Source organism: Miniopterus schreibersii (genome assembly GCF_964146895.1).
Source record: "Miniopterus schreibersii genome assembly, chromosome: 7".
Taxonomy (NCBI): Eukaryota; Metazoa; Chordata; class Mammalia; order Chiroptera; family Miniopteridae; genus Miniopterus; species Miniopterus schreibersii.
In genome coordinates this window covers 82,742,651-82,750,769 of record NC_138108.1, presented here as the reverse complement: position 1 = coordinate 82,750,769, position 8,119 = coordinate 82,742,651, and the positions used below count along the sequence as shown (strand labels likewise).

Sequence of the window (8,119 nt, the reverse complement as noted above, 5' to 3'; positions counted from 1 at the left end):
GTAGGCTGAACCACCATGGGAATGCTGACTCCTTTTCAGGCACAGGCATGGGCTCCAGCTCCAGCCAAGAAAATGCTAGTAGGTTCAGCTACCACTGACAGAGATCTACTTCTCTCTCATGTGAAAGTATGGAGGGGCAGCTTTCTCATAGAAGTGCTGGCAGAGACCATTGTTCCTTTTCTGAGCCCTCCATCCACAGGGCCGGCAGGCAGGTGCCATATCTGAGTCTCCATCAACCTACCTGGCTAACACTGTTTGCCCCATCTTGGTAATTCCCTGAGGCCCTGCCTACCCAACTTTCAGGCCCATACAAGCCATTTTCAGTGTCTTTTCCATACAAATGGCCAGTTTAGCTCATGCTTTGAACTTTCCTAAAATATTTCAAACAAGCAGCATCTGGCATCTGCATACCCCCTATCTCTTGCTAAGTGGCCATGGAACAGCACTAGTAGCAGCTGGCCTTGGTTTTAAGCTTGGCCTTCCCAGGCACATCCAAGCCCAACACAAGTAGCAGCCATCTGCAGATTACTTTGTAGCTCATGCAGCGTGGCCCTGGGCAGAGCACTGGCAGTAGCTGACCTTGGCCTGACCTCCCAGGAGGCCCCAGAGCCAGTGTACCCTTTGGACAGCTACAGACCACACTGAAACACCCCCCAACTACCTCCACAGGTGACACACTCAAGGTGTAGACTTGTCAGGTACATGAGCCATGCTGAAGTGAGTTCTCCATGGGGTAAGCCCCTGACAGCAGATTCTCCACTGTGGTTATTTCAGGCCTCACAGCTGATTGGCCTGGGGGTAAATTCTTTCCATTGACATGCCAACAGCAATTAAGGCTCAACTTGAACAGGAGGGTGCACACAGCCCACATAAGGAGTGCACATAGAGTTCCCAGCTCAGGTGACCAGGAGGCTGTACCACTGGACTCTACAGGACACCTACTACATCAGGCCACTCTCCTACATCAGGGAGATGTAGCAGCTCTATGTAATACATAGAAACAAACACAGGGAGGCAGTCAAAATGAGAAGACAAAGAAACAAGTCCCAGATGAGAGAACAGAACAAAACTCCAGAAAAAGAACTAAGCAAAATGGAGACAAGCAATCTACCATATGCAGAGTTCAAAACACTGGTTATAAGGATGCTTAATGAACTTAGGGGAAGAGTATAGAAACAGTGAGAATTTCAACAAAGAGATTGAAAACATAAAAATGGAGATAAAAAACAAAAAAGAACCAGTCAGAAATGAAGAATACACTATCTGAAATGAAGCATACATTACATAGAATAAACAGTACAGTAGATAAATCAGAGGACCAAATGAGCATTTTGGAAGATAAGGAAGCAGAATACACCGAATCAGAACAGAAAAAAGAAAAAAAGTCCCCCCCGAAATGAGGACAGAGTAAGGAGCCTCTGGGACAACTTCAAGAGTGCCAACATTTGCATCTTGGGGGTGCCTGAAGGAGAAGAGAGAGAGCAAAAAGTGGAAATCTATGTGAAAAATAATGACCAAAAATTTCCCTAACGTGGTAAGTAGACATGCAAGTCCAGGAAGAACAGAGTCCCAAACAAGAACAATCCAAAAAGGTCCACACCCAGACATATCATAATTAAAATGCCAAAGGTTAAAGACAAAGAGAGAATCTTAAAAGCAGCAAGAGAAAAGCAGTTATTTACCTATGATGAGCTCCCATAAGACTGTCAGTTGATTTCTCACAGAAACTTTGCAGGCCAGAAGGGATTGGCACAAAATATTGAAACTAATGAAAAGCAAGGACCTACAACTGAGATTATTCTCCCCAGCACAGCTATCATTTAGAATCAAAGGACAGATAAAGAGCTTTCCAGACAAGAAAAAGGTAAAGAAGTTCATTACCACCAAACCAGTATTACAAGAAATGTTAAAGGATCTTCTTTTAGAAGAAGTAGAAAAAGATTAAAACTATGAAAAATAAAATGGCAATAAATACGTATCTATCAACAACTTTTTAAAGTGCAAATGGATTAAATGGTCCAATCAATGGATGTATGGTGGCTGAAGGGATAACAAACCAAGACCCTTACATATACTGTCTACAAGAGACCCACTTCAGATAGAAAGACACACACAGACTGAAAGTAAAGGGATGGAAAAAGATATTTCATGAAAATGGAAGAAGGGGAAAAAAAGCTGAGGTAGCAATACCTCTACCAGACAAAACAGAGTTTAAAAGAAAGGCTATAACAACAGACAAAGAAGGACCCAGCAATTCCACATCTGGGTAATTTTCCAAAGAAACCTAAAACACTAAATTGAAAAAACATCCATCCATATGTTTATTGCAGCATTATTTACAGTTGCCAAGAATGAAAGCAACCTAAGTGCCCATCAATAGATGATGGATGAAGAGGTGGGGCACGCATGCAATGGACTATGCCGCAGCCATAAAGAAGGATGAAGTGTTGCCTCTGCAGTGACACGGATGGACCCAGCGGGTGTTGTGCTGAGTGAAAGAAGTCAGACAAAGACGGAGATGATTTCCCTTACATGTGGAATCTTTTTAAAAAAACAAAATAAATGAACAAGCAGAACAGAAACAACTCACAGAAACGGACTCAAATGTTCAGAGATACAGAGAACATTTTGACAGTTGCCAGAAGGGGTGTTGGGGGAGGATGGGTGAAAAAGTTGAAGGGATTAGTAAGTACAAATTGGTAGTTACGGAATAGTCATGGGGATATGAAGTACAGCATATGGAACATATAGTCAGTAATATTGTAATAACTCTGTATGGTGTCAGATGGGTACTAGATTTATCAGGGTGATAACTTTGTAAGTTATATAAATGTCTAATCATGGGGTTGTACACCTGAAATTAATATAATATTGTACGTTGACTATAATTAAAAATAAAAATATTCTGAAAAAGAACTATTAAGGTCATCAAAAACAAGGCAGGCCCTGGCTGGTGTGGCCAAGTGGTTAGAGTATCAGCCTGTGCACTAGAGGGTCGTGGGTTGAATTCCAGTCAAGGGCAGGCGCCTCGGTTGCAGGCTCGATCCCTGGCCCCTTGTCAGGGCTCATGCAGGAGGCAACCGATCAATGTGTCTCTCTCACATTGATGTTTTTCTCTCTCTCTTCCTTCCACTCTCTCTAAAAGGGAATGGAAAAAAATACCCTCTCAATTGAGGATTTAAACAAAACAAAACAAAAACACAGAGAAAAACACAAGGAAGTCTACCCTGGATGGGTAGCTCGGTTGGATAGAGCATGATCCCAATACGCCAAGGCTGCAGGTTTAATCTCTGGTCAGGGCACATACAAGAAGCAACCAATGAATTCATAAGTAAGTGGAACAACAAATCTATGTTTTTCTCTTTCTCTCTCTAAAAATCAATAAATAAAAAAATTAAAAACAACAACAAAAACCAAGGGAATTCATAGCCAAGAGAAGCCTAAGGAGACATGATGACTAAATGTAATGTGATCTCATGGATGGGATTCTGAAACAGAAAAAGGACATTCGGTTAAAACTAAGAAAATTTAAATAAAGAATGGACTTTAGTTAATGATAATGTATCAATATTGGTTCCCTAATTGTGACAAATGTACCATGCTAATGTAAGATGTTAATAATAGGGAAACTAGGTATGAGGTATATGGGAACTCTCTGTACTATCTTCTCAATTTTTTTATAAATCTAGAACTGTTCTAAAATTAAAAGTTTGGGAGAGGGAGAGGGAGAGAAGGAGAATGAGTGAATCCTTACCCTCTTTCCTGTGTAGGAGGCCATAGTGCTTGGAGCTGAGGTTGTCATCTTCTGACTGCAGAGATGACAATCCACAACCCTAATAGGCTTTAAAGCCATGTATTGGATTTTTGTTATTTGAGAAAATAAAGTTCACTGTTTAAGCTGTTTGGGGCCAGGTATCTTATTCCTTGCAGCTGAATGCATCACAACCAACACTCCTTACATCACTTTCCAGGCCAGTATGGTTGTGTGGACCTTCATCTCTTAACCAAGCTCTTTAGCCTGCTCCAACACCCCCTTCTTCCTAGTCTGGTTGCTGTCTTCCTTCTCTGGCTTCACCTCCTGCCTGCATCTCTCCCAATACCTGGAGGCTGGCAACGCTTGTCATTTCCAGGACAGGGCATGTTCTCTCCCACTTCCAAGCTTGTGCACACTTGATTCCCTCTTCCTGCAATGTCCACTCCTCCATCCTTATTTCTCCCAGCAAATATCTACTCTGATTCAAGTTTCAGCTTACCATGTATGGGAGGCAGAATTCTCATGTCTCAGGAGATCCTTGCCCACTGCTGAACATAGCCTGCATAACTGTGGTACTGTAAATATAATAAATTGTACTAAACAATTACATTATGTTGTGCAACAGAGTTGTACAGGTTATCTGGGTGGGCCTGATTTAATCATACAAACTCTTTAAAAGCAAAGAGTAGTCCTGCCTGGTGTTGTCCAGTGGTAGAGTGTTGGCCCATGCTCCAAAGGGTCTAGGGTTCAGTTCATTAAGGGCATGTACCTGGGTTGTAGGTTCGATCTCCAGCTCTGGTCAGGGTGAGTGCCAGAGGTAACCAACCAATGTGTCTCTCTCACATTGATGTTTCTCTCTCTCTCCCCCCACCTCCCTTTCACTGTCTCTAAAAATCAATGGAAAAAATATCCTCAGGGAAGGATTAACAACAACAAAATAAAAATAAAAGCAGAGTATTCTCTGGCTGGTAGCAAAAAAGAAAGTCAGAGATTCAGTGTGAGGGGGATTTAAAGTACAAGAAATTGTCTGTTGCTGGCTTTGAAGATGGTGGGCTCTAAAAGTCAACTGCTGACTGACCACAAGAAAATGGGGACCTCAACCCTCCAACCACAAGGAAATGAATTCTGCCAACCAGAAGAATTAGGCTGGAAGCAGATCTTTCCCAGGGCCTCCAGATGAGAACTGAGACCAGCTGACATCTTGATTTCAGCCTTATGATACCAAATGGAGACCTCAACCATGATGCCATGCAAAGTTCTAACCTACAGAACTATGAGCTAACAAATAGGTGTTGTTTTAAGCCACGAAGTCTGTGGCAGTCTGTTATACAGCAATAGAGAACAAATTCAGCTGCTTCTCTGAAGTCTTCCCTCTTTTCCCAGGCAACCCTGTGACATCTTCCTTCCTACTTCTATGGCACCTCATACATATCCCTGCTGCAAGGCAAGTCGCTAGGCCTTATAATGATCCATTTATCAGTCTACTCTCCTCACAAATTCTGAGCTCCTGGGAGGTAATAGAGACTATCACTATATCACTGCAATCCCAGGCACAGAGCAGGAATGTAAAAAATATTTGTTGATTGAAAGTTTCATTAAGAAACAAACATCTCAAGATCATTAATTTGTAATCATATATACTAAAACAACCAAGAATGCTGGAGATTTACTGTCTAACGAGAGGAAAAGTCACCCATGTAAAAAGGGAATAAAAAAAGAGAATATTTTAAATGTACATATGGGGTGTTTCTAAGGAACCAGGAGTGAATGAAGTCCCTAGGTGTGGTAGGTAAGGGAAGGAGTGAGCAGAGGTATGAGAAAAAAATCCATTTCTAGATTACTTAATAAACAAGTAATTATCGAATGCCTGCTATGTGGGTCAGGCCAGGAACTGTGCAAAACAAGGTAGAAGTTTAATTTAAACCCTACTGAGGATGTTGAGATCCTCCTTTCTGTGGCATTCCAGGCTTAGAGTTTCAGAACCCAAGGGAATCTTAAAGACCTTCATTTTATGTGTACATAACTTTAAAATTTCTCCACTTTAAAAAAAAAAAATTTATTGGTTTCAGAGAGAGGAATGGAGAGGGTGAAACATCAATGATGAGTCATTGACAGGCTGCCTGCCCTGAGCCGGAACACCAGGCATACGCCCGGACCAGGAATCAAACCTCCATCTCCTGGGTCACATAGGTCGGTGCTCGACTGCTGAGCCACGCCCACTGGGCAAATCCTTCCTTTTTAAACAAGTGGGCTCAATCTGATTTTCTATTTAGCTATTTTTGAGGTCCTCCAGCATCAGTATCTGCCCTTCTTTGTGTTGCTTGCCTAATTCATTGGCTCGGTCTGACAGTCATCTAGGCCGCTTTCAGGCTTTCACCGGGACAAACACCCCTCAATGAACGTCTCTGTTCCCTTCCTTTGACACCTCTGCTAATGCGTCTGTAGTAAAAGTTCCAGGAAGGAGCCCCGGCCAGGTAGCTCCCTCGGCTAGGGCTTTGCTCAGCTCCCGGGGGCCAGGGCACAGACCAGAAGCATCCAGTGAACGCATAAATAAGTGGAACAACAAATCTTTCTTTCTCTCTCCCTTCCTCTTTCTCTAAAGTCAATCAAAATATTTTTTTAAATTCCCGGAAGGAGACGCAGATGTCCTGACGTTCCTCGACGGGGCTCGGGGTGCTGGCGCCGCTCCCGGCCGGGCCCCCCTCACCTCCGCCGCTGGCCTGCAGCCGTGGGCAACAGGCAGGACGGGGTGGGACGCCCCTGGAAGGCCAGGGGTATTTTCGGAAGGGAGACCGTGGAGGGAGAGGTGCTTTTTGGATCGGAGAAGATGAGGTCAGGCCGTGGGCGCCGGCCGAGGGCCGAGGAAGGACGCCGTGAGATTCCGCTCGAGCGCCGCCGCCAGCTCTGGGGCGGCGGCCACGCCGCGCTCGGGACCAGGTCCCCTCGGTCCCCTGCGCAGAGGGGACGGACGGAGCCGCGCGGATCAGGCCCGGCTCCAGGGGCGTGGCTTACGGTTAAGCGACAGGCCGACGAGTTTCTAAGTCCTTCAGGAAAAAACTCTGATACGAGATCCAAAAATTAAGAGGCGGGGGTTCTTCGCGGGCAAACGGCCTGCCAGCCCTCGCGACGCCGCCCGCGGCCCCCAACGCCGCCGGCCGCCCACGCGGGACGCTTTTCGGGACCCGCTTCGAAGCCTGAGCGCTCTGCAACCCGCAGGCGCGGGCGGCCGGCGGCGCGTGCGCGTGCGCGCTCGGGCGGAAAAGGCTGCTGGGAGCGGCCTCGGAGCGCCGGGCCGGGCCTCCCGCCCCCGCGGCGCGCGCGGAGGCAGCGGGCGTGCGCACTCGGGCGGGAGGCGGGCTGCGCGCGCCCGAGCAAGCCGGTCGTGACGTGGGCCGCGCTACGCCCGACGTCACGGGCCCGTGTGTAGTGGCGGCGGGGCTGCCCTCCGCGGCGGCGCAGGCTAGGGCGGTGTGGCCGCTGAGTGCGGCGTCGGAGTCGCCCGGCTCGCGCGGCGACGACGAGGACGACGACCCGGAGGCGCCGCAGCCCCGGCCGAGCAGTCGGCACTGCCCCCTCCTCCGGCGTCTGGCGGCGCCCGGCCCGCGGCTTCCTTCTTTCCTGCCCAGCTCCCCGCGGGCCCGAGGGGCGAAGAGCGGCCCCGATCCCCCGCGCCCGCCGCCCGGCTTGGCCGGACTCCATGTGAAGGAGGGACGCGTCCGGCCCCCCGGCCCGCGCCCGACTCCGCGCGCCCCTCGGGCCCCCGGGCCGGCGGCCTCCCCCGACCGGGGGGCGGGGTGACAGGCCGCGCGGGGCGGAGGGGCGGGTGAAGAGGCCGGCGGAGGCCACTCTTCGGGCCTGCGGGTCCCCACGTCCCGCGGCGCGGCCGGTACGTGCCTGGGGGTGGGGGTGGGGCGCGCGCACGCGAGGGGCGGCTGGGTTTGGGGTGTTGGGCACGTCCTCTGCGGGGTCCCTGGGCGGCGGCGATCTCACCTGGGGGAGCGGGGGGTGCGGGTCTGGCGCCGCCCGGCGCGGGCCCTGCCCGGCTGCCCGCACGGCCGCTGCGCGCCGGGGCTGTCGCGGGTCTGTCTCCCGGTCGCCTCAGCCCAGCGAGGGTCGTGTTTCCCATTTCACGGATGACAGGTTGAGGCACAGGCCCAGGAAGTTGACCGAGGTCATGCAGCTGGTGATCTGGGAAGCCTTGGTTCGAATATGATGACTTTTCTGTTGAACTGTATTTCTGCGTCTTGCAAAAATAAATATTTAAGGAAAATAAGACTAGCTGGAGAGTTTAGTTTCTTCCCGGGAGTAAATTCGTAATATGTAGGTAGACGTAGTTTATTTGCCCCCGTCGTAGACTGGAGTGTT

At 48.7% G+C, this 8,119-nt stretch overlaps 1 protein-coding gene across 3 annotated transcripts in view; it reads left to right on the top strand.

Annotated features, from left to right (window-relative positions):
* Nucleotides 1–7,553: 7,553 nt before the first annotated feature.
* MAP3K2 (mitogen-activated protein kinase kinase kinase 2) overlaps nt 7,554–8,119 on the top strand; it is a 65,914-nt gene continuing 65,348 nt past the window's right edge. For 2 of the 3 annotated variants that reach the window (XM_081143051.1, XM_081143054.1), the window contains exon 1: nt 7,554–7,640. The gene's annotated coding sequence lies outside the window, so the exon portion shown is untranslated. The remainder of the gene's footprint in view (nt 7,641–8,119) is intronic. The other variant, XM_081143053.1, reaches the window with a different exon arrangement.